General features: G+C 30.1%; 2 pseudogenes; one reads left to right on the top strand and one right to left on the bottom strand.

Moving 5' to 3' along the window:
* Window positions 1-247: 247 nt before the first annotated feature.
* On the bottom strand, window positions 248-842 carry LOC149534389 (cytochrome b561 and DOMON domain-containing protein At5g35735-like; annotated as a pseudogene).
* A 6,835-nt stretch (window positions 843-7,677) lies between these two features.
* LOC149534388 (U6atac minor spliceosomal RNA) lies at window positions 7,678-7,807 on the top strand (annotated as a pseudogene).
* The last annotated feature ends 5,123 nt before the right edge of the window (window positions 7,808-12,930 follow it).

Raw genomic sequence — 12,930 nt, 5'->3', positions numbered from 1 at the left:
TACTCAAACTTGCAAACAGATCAACGTTCCAAGGAATGATAAATAATTTTGATCAAAAGAATTCATCTGATAGGAAACATTTAATGGAAGAGACTCAAACAATTGAGTGAAAGCATTAACAATTATATGGCATTTATTTATATAGTAGGGCTTAGACAATTTATTTTGTGGTCAATGTAAAGGCTATTTAGATAGAATGAGTTCCTTTCATACATAACCAGTGCATGGATTAAAATATACAATGTTACTAGGCGGCTCCACTTTGAAGATCTAGTGTCCCTAAACTGTTGAGATTAGTAGTAGCAGTACTGTATACACCAAGAGATGATCCTATCACTGAGCTTCCCACTTTCCACACCTTATTTATACTTGTTTGATTGGAACTGAGTAGCAAGGAGGCAAATATTTTTATTTTCACACTGCTACTCTCATAAACAACACTCTTGTTGATCACATTGAGACTAATAGATGATCGATTCATAGTAGTAGTCATAGAGACTACATTGTATGTATCAACAATAGTTGATCCATTACTCAATCTAAAGGCAATCAAGGCTTGTGTGCTAATCATTTGAACCCCATTAGGCTTTACACCCCAACCCACCCAGCCCCTTGAAGCAACAGGGGCAACCTGGAAAGCTATGTCCAAAGAACCATTCTTTACAACAAAAGGTATATGATAAAGTATCTCCTAAAGCTTGTAATTTATTGCAATTTTCGTAACTTTTGGCCTCAGTTACATTGAATTGTAGTGGGCAACTTGAATTTGAAGTCTGTGTAGATACATCCCATCCAAACAAAAGCACAACAACAAAAAATATCATGAACAGAGGATGCCCCATTATTCAAACTGTAATAATTTAGACAGAGTAAATATGGTTTTGGTTTGACATATGAAAGCTTGATCTTGCAATCTTCAAATATTACAATATTATTAGGTGCTATATCAAATGCAATTATGATTTTAAGCCAAGAAGATCATTTTTACTGTCTTTTGTTTCCTGTTGTTACATGATATTGCTAAAGGTATATTCATGATGCTTGCTAATGACTTGTTGATTTGATTTCTGTATTGTACTAATTTTGATTGTATTCCTTTTTTCTTCCTTACGTTTGATGCTTATAACATTATTGGTTGATTATAGGATTACTACATGTGTGCACATTGTTTCCTGAAGTGATTGCTTAAAAACAATGGACTTAGATTATAAAAGAATAATTGTACACATTAGCGAGACATACTATATTACTCTACCTTTTTGATAATATGCATGTTTTATTGCATAGCTTATATATAGTATATACTATTGGCATTTCATTACTGTCATTTGTTTCAGATTTCATGTTAGCAAATTGATTTTTGTTTCAGATTTCACTCTCCTCATCTTTGGTACTAATTTTTTTCTAGGTCATCGATGGATCTTGCTAATGATCCAAGGATTCATGGTCTCATTGGTAGGAGGACTAGAATCATGCTTGCACTTGCAACTGCTCTTGTCACCCTTGCAATATCCATTACAACATCTGCACAAGAAGCAAGAAGAGAAAGGCGTAAGCATATAAGAGATGAAATCCCATTTTATAAGAGTATTATTCATTCAAATGAGATTGATTGCCATGACCAACTTCATATGACTAGATCAACCTTCTTTTGTTTATCCACTATTCTTAGGCAAAAGGAAATCATTAGAGGTTCTTGCAACATCACTTTAGAAGAACAACTAGTGATGTTCCTCCACACACTTGGGCACAATTTGAGGAATCACAAGATTGCTCATAATTTTGGTCACTCGGGAGAGACAATTAGTAGATACTTCCATAAGGTCTTGAGGGCTATCTTAGCACTCCATGCTGAGTATATATTTCCCGCTAAGCCAAACTCTCCTCCTCAAATTCTTGGGAAGGATCATTTTGATCCCTAATTCAAGGTACATCTCCTATTGCCATATATTTTTTATGTTGATTATTACTCATAATAATATGCTTTTTAATACAAATTCATGATTTGTAGGATTGTATTTGAGCAATCGATGGGACCCATATATCGACTACTATTGATGTTGACAACCAAGCTAAATATTGTGATAGAAAAGGAAACCTATCACATAATGTTATGGGTGTGTGTTCCTTTAATTATAAGTTTCAATACATTCTTGCTGGTTAGGAAGGGTCTGCAATAGATAGTTGTGTTCTTGCTTCTACTTTGTCCAGATTAGATCCACTAGTAGTTCCCCTCGGTATGTGCAATCAACTTGTTAATGTTTAATTCCTTTTATTTTATGAGAGACATGTCAAGGTTATATCAATATACTTTTTGTACATTTGTGTAGGTAAATTTTATTTGGTTGATGCAGGATATCCAAATGTACCTAGATTTCTTGCCCCTTATTGGTGTACACACTACCATCTAAAGGAGTTTTGTAGAGAAAATCCAATTAAATCTTCACAAGAGCTATTTAATCTCCTCAATTCAGAATACGATAGAGCATACATTTGGCATTCTCAAGAAATTTTTTCCTATCTTAAGGCATACAACATTGTATCAAATAATGACATAGACTAAGATTGTCTTAGCATGTTGCATCTTGTACAACTTCATTATGATAGAGATGATTGGGGAAACTTTCAAGATGAAATAGCTCAGAGGACGTGGGAAGACTATAGAGTGTGGGCTTAGTTGTAGTTGAAACATTACATTTTGTTGTAGAATATATATTGGCAGATATTTTTGATATATATATTGACACTTGTGTGTTATTTCAAATGAATGAATTATATCTGACATTTTCATCATCATTATAATGTGGCTATAAGTATATTGATTAGTGTGAGTTTGTATGATATTTGTTTCTTTGATTTGTAATTCAATGCATACGTTATTGTCTTATGACAGGTGTCTTCAATGATATTGAGTTTTCATATTTGATGCAATCTATGTTGAATTTTTGGATACAAAATGTGGTTGTATGTCAAGCTCTCCAAGACATTTTCAGACCCTTCAAATGATTCCTTCCTCACAAGAAGAGCCAACAGGAGACCCAGTTGAGTTGCAGGCATTTGCATGCCCTCTCCTTCAAAGAAAATAAATAATTATAATCAACAATTAAAGTACTTGAATTATTTCCTATTTTTATATTCCTCAACGTATGCTAAACTGTAATTAGATTATTATAGTCTCAGTCATGAAAATATATTTAATGCAGCAGTACATGCAACTAACTGTTTCTTTTAACATTGAGAATAAGTCTACCTCTACAATGTGTTTTCATAGTAGCACAACTTTGACATGGAGGAAAAAACATTTTGAGGGAAACCCTTTTAGAATCCAAGTTTTTCCAACAATCTAAGAAAAATAATTATAGTATTCATTTATATATCAGTGTCCATTTTTTTGGATGGACACTTATTATGACATATAGCTATGGGCTTCTGTGGTAGACCACATATTTTAGAGCTGGATTTCATGTGTTAGTAGTGTAAAACTCCTTGTTTATTTCATACATTTTTAGCCTGAAAGAATTGAGCATTGATATTATGGGTATAAAAAATTGATCCGTGTTGCAGTGGGGAATGTAACAAGTGGTTGTTGAATTTATGAGCAATTACGGGAATTTTTTGCTACAACTAAGGTCATTCGTTTCATATGTAGATTCCTTGCTTCTAGTGCTACGCAAAGAACCTCATTAAAATATTCCCTTCTTTTACACAAGAATCTTCTTATCACCGAATATTAAAATTTACCAATGGGGTTCATATGGCAACAGTAATGAGAAGTATCCAATGGCTTTCTTTGCATGTTATGAAACATGAAATTGATGGGACACCATATCATATGTCAAAAGTGATGAATTTGCCAACAACTTAGAGTTAAGGTGACTTTGGTAGCACTTTGCCTTTCTAAATATATTAGATTAATGAAGGCATACAACTTTTATAGCTATGATATTGACTATGCTCTACTATTTACTTTATATTAGGTTTTAAGCTTTCAAGAATTGGAAGTTTGGCCCCTAATTTTGTTCCCTTTTTGTGATGATGTCTCCACAAACTTAATTTTCAGGTTCCAAGACTGTAATTTGTAGTACATAAACCTACATAATCTATGCATTGCTATCCTTTTCATCATGTATGCATCTATGAGTATGTAGATCAATTTTTATTTATAGATACATATAATATAGAGAATCTATAAACTAGTATAAACAACTTAGCTATGCAGGTCAACTAACTGATAAAAGTGTATGTAGTTCTTAATTTATAATAGAGAAAGTAGAGGTTACACATTAATTTGGGGTTGGGGTGCAACATGTTGTTTTCTTTCCCTTTCATTGTTAACATTCATGTTTCATTCCTGCTTCAACTCACCCTATAACACTGCTCTGGTCAACTATGTCAAGAAGCTGAGCTATTTGTGCTATTGATGTTGTTTTATATACTAACAAGTTATTGAATTTAAGAGTGCTGATGTTTGTGCTGCTGATGTTGTTTTATGTTCTCTCTTAAAACTTGATTGCTTGAGCTTCTCTAACTCTGTAAGATGCGTATTGATGTTGAGGGGTTAAGCTTAATTTTAATGTGCATTTGAATTGAAGACTAGAGCTTGTAGGTTATGAGTTTTCCTACTAAATATTTATTTTGTTAAACTTACTTGTAGGTTATCCATGTTTCCAAAATTATGTCAAACCAAATGCAAATACATTCAATGCTAGCATGATGCACTTCACATTACATCTTTAATGCATTGTAAAGAGAACACAAGACACAATCTCTGAATCATTTCGTGTTAAAGTTCAAAAAGAGTACTTTATGATATTTAGTTTTCATATTTGATGCAATCTATGTTGAATTTTTTGGATACATAATGTGGCTATATGCATATTGATTGATGTGGGTTTGTATTATGTTTATTTATTTGACCATCTTGAATTTTCCATACACATTATTAAAGTCTAATATTATATGGTCGAGCATTTTTTACCCATTTTTGTTATGTTCTTTAGCATGGATCAAGAAACACAAGTCAGCAATGCACCTTCTACGAATAGGGTGCTATGGACTAGGGATATCGAGCACAAATTCCTTGAGTTGCTTCAAGAGCAAGTACAACTAGGCCGAAAAGGTGAAGGTGGTTTCAAAAAGGAAGCTTGGACTACCATTGAAAGACGGTTCAATGATGAGCTGAAGCAAAATTTGACCAAGGATAATTTGAAGAATAAATTAAAAACATGGAAAGTGGGATTTAGAGTAATGAAAGATTTAAGAAATACAAGTGGCTTTGCATGGAATGAAGGTACACAATGTGTGGATGCTGAAGACAATGTTTGGAATGAGTTGTTGAAGGTAAAGTGGCATTTAATATTCATTTTGTTTACATATAACTTTATATTTGTAAATTTAGTATTGAAAGACAACTAACCATTTCAATTGTTTCCCAATTTGTAGAGGAAAGAATTAAAAAACGCAAAAGTGTATAAAAAGCAGCCATTCCAATACTATAATGAGTTAGCCTTCATTGTGGGAAATGAAATGACAAAAGGTAATGTAGCTGCCACGGCTCATGAGATGGAGGAAGGGAACATTATGGATGAGGCCATCAATCTTGATGATGTTGGGGATTTCATTATACCAGTTGATGTTGATAGTCATTTAGATGAAGAATTTGCTCAATCCAACCAATCAAGTGCAAGTGGTAGTTAGAGAAGATCACCATCTTCATCAAGGAAGGGAAATAGAAAGAAGGTGAGCATGGTTGGTTCGATGGATACCATTTGTGAAGCCATGAATAGGATCCATGAGGGCATGTTAAAGCCTTACATTGTCAAAGTGGATGAAGAGGATTCTGAATCTGTTGGAGAGAAAATATATGATGCCATCAAAGGCATTCATAGGATTAGTGAAGATTCAATGATAAAGGCCTATGATGATTTTTTGGTTGAAACCAAAAGAGAAAAAGGCTTCTTGAGAATGACCGAGGGGGAGAGAGTCAAATACATACAACTTAAGTATGGAGGACTCTAGAGTTTTTGTTAAAACTATTTTGAATTATAGTGACCTTTATATTGACTGCTTCATAGCATGCCTTATGCATGCCTTATGCATGCCTTATGATATTATCAGCTACAATACATATTTTTATTAGCTGCAAAACATATTTTTATCAACTTTTCTATGACTTTATGACATGTGTATATGGAAAATTATTCATTTCCTTCACTTGTTTAAATATTTAAAGATGCTTTTACCTACTCTTCTTATATATTAACCCACGCGGTGGACTTAGTCATTTGCATTAATCATAGAATTATTTGCAGATTTGATAGCTATTGGTACCAAATTCTTTACACATTAGTCCCTGATTTCTATTGAGCTACTTGGATAGGCATTTGGTCAAACAATTTGCATGGTCTCTAGGTCGCTTCACATTATTTTGTTGGGTAAAATGTAGAATACTGTGATATTCACTTGTGTTGTTTGACTCCTATCAGCATTACAACTCTTGTGTTGTTTGACTATAATATTCACTTGTGTTGTTTGACTCCTATCAACATTACTAGCTCTTTTGTTGTTTAGTAATATCTACATCAACATTACTAACTCTTGTGTTGTTTGGCCCCTATGGATAATGTCTTAATTTGGACAATGTCCTTTTTTTTAGGTGTGCACAATGTTGATATCTTCTTTCTAGTCATGTTTTTTCTCATTTTCATAAACCTATTGTTTGATTCTTCACTCCCATAAATAATGCAGTAGTAGGAGATGCTATATTTACCATTTTTAGGATTTCATATCGCTTGATATAATGATCCAATCGAATTTCAAACTAAATTAGATGCAATGATGTATTTTTTTGTGAACAACTCCTCAGCTATATAAATTGATATTTAAATAGGCTTTTAATAATGATTATAAAGATTTTGTATAGTGATTTAAAAGACTTTTATTATAGTATGTGTATTTTCATATAACTAATGTATTTTTTATGTTGTAGGGTTGATGGCTTTAATCAATGTGCCAAAATGTTGATGTGGTGCTGGCCCTTGTTTATTGAAAATCTCTAACACAAAAAAAAACCTTGGGCATAAATTTTGGTCTTGCCCGAATAAGAAAAAGGTCGTTATTAATTTTCTTAGAAATTAGTGTAATGAATAAATAATTAGTATACTAGGAACTAATGAAGATTTTCTAATGTAGGGACACGATGGATGTGGATTCTTTGAATGGGCTACTAATGCATAAAAAAGTACAGTGCGTGATGATGGAGTAGAGTGCAAGTGTTGCAATAGTCAGAGGATGAAATTTACTTTTTACGATTCTTGTTTGTCTTTTAATTGCATTTATTTGTTGGGAGCATATGTGAAAAAATGCATAGCTATAATTTTTATAAGGATTTTTATCGATGACAAAATGTCTAATATCAGACATGATATTTATTATAAACTTTTGTTGGTTGTTCCCTATCTTTGTTTGGTGAATCACACTGTTGTATTTGGGCCTTATATTGTAATAACTTTAGATTTGATGTACAAGGTTTTGGGACCTTTCAAAACATATTTTTACCTAATCAAAACTTTTATTAAAATTATCTTTACAAATAAATCTTATCTTTAGCCTTCTAAATAAAACTAGGTTCAAATATCGTATATTTTACTTTTATATATATTTAAAACAAAAATGTTTGTGTTTGTCGAAAATGAGAGATATGTGGCATCTCCCTTGATAAGGACGAGAATAGTCTTTGGACTTTCCTTCACACATGGTTTAAGGCTATTAGTCATTGATGGTTCTTACCCAAAAATAAAATAATTTTAGTTTTGATAGTTATATTTAACATAATTTTTTATATTCTTTATGCATACAATAGTATTTATAATTGAAATCTTCAAATGTAATTAAAATTTTAAAAAATGTTGTCAAATATTTACAATTAAAAATTGTAACTTTTGACTTCTTTAACAATGAACATATATATTAAAAAATCACGCTTATAATGGAAACATTTTTAGGCAATAATGAACATAATTTTAAAATAACTAGATTTAAATCCAACAAAAAGATCCAAAAACGTGGGTATGACAAAGCAAATTGATTAAAATTGGTTGCTTTCAGTGTGGGCTAAGCAAGCAAATATATTTGTGGATAAGAGAGGTCTAAATATTTAAACTTTTTAAACTTTGAAACACATTTAACTTGGTATTAAGTGAAATATGTGATACACCTTTCTTACTAATAAAGTCAAATTATAATGAAGAGGGTAGTAAATTAATTTGACTTTTAAAAATTTAACAAAAAAATATTTTTTATAAATTCATATTAAGATTTAAGAAAAAACTTATTCTAATTCCTATTTTTATTGATGCAACCAAACACGGAATAGTCATCTACCGATTCCTCTTCCGGGACAACCAAACACCTCCAAATGATATTCCAAAATTTATTTTCAGAATTCGCAAATTCTGGAAGAGAGCTTATTCCAGCATAGTTGAATTCTGCATTGACCAATTCTCACAACCAAACGGGCCCTAATGGGTCCGAAAATGTCACTTAAAATCATAATTATGCGAATTTTCATTTACGAAGAGAGATATGCTTCATAATCTGGTACAAGGTCCAATTTAATGATATTTATGATTTTGAAATGGGAATGAGTTGGGCAATACAATAAATAACTAAATGGAAAATTTATCCTATTATGTTTTGGTTAAATATAAGTAAGTTTTCTCCGTCGGTACCTTTTTTAGCTAAGCTATAATTTATAATAATTATTATAATAGTTATAATATAATATAAATAAAGGATTTTCTTTTCTATTATAAAAATGATTTTCTTTTCTATCATGAACTTTTTAATGAAAAATTCAATGAAGATATATTAAATTTTATAAAATAAAATTGGTGCAAGATATGAAACAAGTGCCACTAGTACTTGCCTTTAGTTTTTATATAAATCTAATTTAAATTTAATAAATTTATTATAGTATATAAAATATTTTAATTAATAAAAATGTAATATAATTCTATTTTTCTGTAATGATGTTAAATTAAATTTAAATTTTATTCATAAATATATTATATAATCATTGATATATATGTTCTATTACATTTATCATATGCTTATAATTATATTATATTATATTATAAATAATTATATTATGTATTCTATTATATAATAAATAATTATAAATAAAAACAATAATATTTTTATAATAATAATAAATTTTAAATGATTATATAATATAAGTAATATTATTTATAATTGAATGACAAAAAACATATTATAATATATAAAAAATACATCATTAGAATATAAAATATAAACCAATGCACTTAAATTAAAAAAATAAAAATATTAGCAGTAATGAATCACATTGAAAATGAAATATTTAGCTCTTAGCCCTAAGCCTACTACCTATCGACATGTACTAATAATTATCAATAAACTAAAATGACAATAGTTTAATTTAAATAAAATTAAAAAATATAATTACAAATGTCATATTTTTATTCATATTTATTATTTAGTTTCAAAATAAAAATGTAATATAGTTTAATTATCTATAACTTATTAACATATATTGATAATTGTGACAATTGTTTATAAACATAATTATTTATAATATTAACCAAGTCTTTCAATTGGCAATGATTGGACATGTGTCATGATTTCAAATGAATCTAGGCACATGGGAAAGCATTCTGCAAATCAGCCCAAAACCCATCTCAGGTCGTTGATCCTCCTCTTATGCAACAGTCAGGATTTTGGGTAGAATCTTCAAGTACACATGTCCTAGTTTCAGGTAGAAATAGACTTTATCTTCAATCTTTTAAAATTTGGCCCGAAATTGAGGCTTTGAGCCATGGTCATTGAAAAGAATTTACATAGCATATTCATTAATATAGAGAAAAATAAAAGAAATCGTCATTAATTATTATTATTTTACTTTTAAGCTTGAGCAATGAGCATGTCAGAATCATGATGTAAATTAAATAATTTATATAAAATATTATATATATATATATAATATAATTTATAATAATTATTTTAATAGTTATATATATATATATATATATATATATATATATATATATATATATATATATATATATATATATATATATATATATATATATATATATATATATATATATATATATATATATATATATAAGATTTTCTTTTCTATTATAGAAATGATTTTCTTTTTTATCATAAGCTTTTTATTGTAAAGATGATATGAAAAATTCAATGAAGATATATTAAATTCTATAAAATAAAATTGGTGCAAGATATGAAATAATAATGACAATAGTTTAATGTAAATAAAATAATTACAATTTAAAAATATAATTGTAAATGCTATATTTTTATTCATATTTATTATTTAGTTTCAAAATTAAAATATAATATAGTTGAAATATCTATAAATTATTAACATATATTAAAAATTGTGATAATTGTTTATAAACTATTCTTCATCATTTAAAAGATTTCATAATGAAAAAAAGTTAGGAATAGGTGACAAGATAGGTATGAAATAAAAATTTGACACATAAATTATCAAAATTATATTTAACTTTGTTAAGGTTATAATCTATTAATCTTTAGTTTTTCTTGAAGCTCCATTTGTTTTAACCAATCAGATTAAAGAAAAATAGTTAATTATTAACAGTTAACTATTTTTAACAAATTCACAGACTAACGGTAACATTTCAACAGTGTATTGAGAATCAAGATGCCAAAAATAAACTTACAAAGTCATAGACTAACAAGAACAACAATTTGAGAAGGCAAAAACTATTGTTTTCATTGATAATATTTTAGACTATACAATATACATAAAATTGATTCATAGCATAGATATTCAAAATAGTTGATTAAATCAACCTAGTTTTACTATTTCGTAATTTACAAAAAAGGGAAAGACTCAATCCAAAGAAAAATATAGATATCTTAAAAATATATTTTTGCCCTAAGGGCAATGGGTAAGGAAACAATATTCAAGAAATAGGGAATAGGGAACCAGGGAGGCTGGAATCATTAGCAGGCTGAGGGGTTGAGGGCTTGAACCCTTTAATCAGAAAGGTCTTCAAGTCTGCCTGCAAGGAATTTGTTCGAGAAGATGATGTCGTTGAACTCGTCCAGCCATCTAAAGTTGGTCTTACTGACATCGTCCAACAACAACCACTTTCATAGAAAATCCCTTCTAAGCCACGCCCACTTTCGATGGCAAGTCAATTGTCATTTGTTCATGCTGAGCAAGAAATGATGCTTATGTATAATGCACCATATGCCTTCCTCCCAGCACTTGTCTACTACATCTGTAAAAGGGATTCCAATGCTCGACCCTGGTACCTACTCGACCAATACAAGAATTTTGACATCATCTTCTAAAAATGTTTCCTTAAAAATGTTACGCAGAAGCATCAAAATGTCTATTTGATTACCTCCAAGGTCGAGAAGAGACGTGAGGAAATGATAGGTAATATTCGTGGACACACGATAACTCTTATCATTTCTCAAGAATTGATGGATGAGTACCATGAATATAGCATGACAGATAAAAGGACTTCAAGCATCTGGCTTGCAAACTATGGCAAGGACATTGTTAGGAATCCTACCCAAAAAGAGTTTTTGTAGACCCATTGTAGTGCATTTCAGGTGAATTGGCATATCCATGACTAAGGTTCAAGAAACTCTTCAAAGTGCAACTGCAAACCAAATTCAGATTGAACAATGAAGAATATGAGAAATGATAGTGAAAGAGAAATTGAAGAGGCTATTTAATGGTAGTTGCATTTAATTCTTTGGCATTCATGATCTTTCATATCTTATTTTTTTGTATTCTTATTAATTTTCAAGTGTGTGAAATGTCGAAATGTACTGGCATTAATGTCAAATAGTCGATAGTTCTTGACATTGAGTAATGATTTCCATGAAAACCTTTCCATGTGTCTCCATTCCAGAGAATTTTGTGCCACTCTAGGTTTTTCAAGCGATTGGCCCCGAGATGCATCTTCTGTCATTGATCTCTAATTAATCAATGATCAATAAAACTATTGTATTTACTATTAACAATACAAAAGTGACAATAGCCGACTTGGTAATAGTGACATTGACATAACGATGTTATGATATTAATAATAATAATACACCTAAGACAGTACACAAGTTGAAACTTGAAGTGACTACTCAGCAGTTAGTACAGTCATTAGCCAATACATGCACAAATTTTGCTTTCAAATTAAACAATTTTTCAATTTACTACTGAAGATTAGCTAAGACCATTATTATTCATTTTCCTACAAAACAAGTAATTCACCTCTGTCATTATTAATTCATTTTTGGCAAGGCAAAAAATAGCCATCATTTATTTACCCGTTAGTAAAAAAATATTAATTTGCCACATTTATAATGATTTTTGCTAGGGCAAGAAAAAAATCGCCAACATATAGTATTTTATTTGCTTATATGGAACCAAAAAATCACCCTTGACATTAAAAATTTTCTGCCCACAAAATGTTGGATTCGCCAACATTTTAGGCATTTTTCTTTAGGAGGGGTTTCTTAAAGTTATCATTGAAGAGGCATGACATATCCACAAAAAAATAATGTCACCAAAGAGGAAATGAAGATGAGGTCCATGCAGGCCTTTACTTTTCTCTGATTAAGAAGAATCAGGGGCTGAAATTTCATGTTGCTTCATAGCCTTTTCCAAGGCCTCTAGTCTCATCCAAAATTTGTTGGAAGCATGTCCCTCCTTACCATAGAAACTACAACAGTCATCCAAATTCTTCTTATTTTTCTTGGACTGCTAATTGGATTGTGAATTTCTCTTCTCACATGTATGCACAAAAAGAGCATGAGCTTTGAAACTTTTCAAAGTACCCATCTTTATGAGCTTATTCTACTCATGTACCAAGGACTTGAAAAGAG

Source organism: Cupressus sempervirens, chromosome 10, assembly GCF_028749045.1.
Source record: "Cupressus sempervirens isolate cs-2001-9-10 chromosome 10, ASM2874904v1, whole genome shotgun sequence".
NCBI classification, from domain to species: domain Eukaryota; kingdom Viridiplantae; phylum Streptophyta; class Pinopsida; order Cupressales; family Cupressaceae; genus Cupressus; species Cupressus sempervirens.
This window is presented reverse-complemented; position numbering and strand designations above follow the sequence as displayed.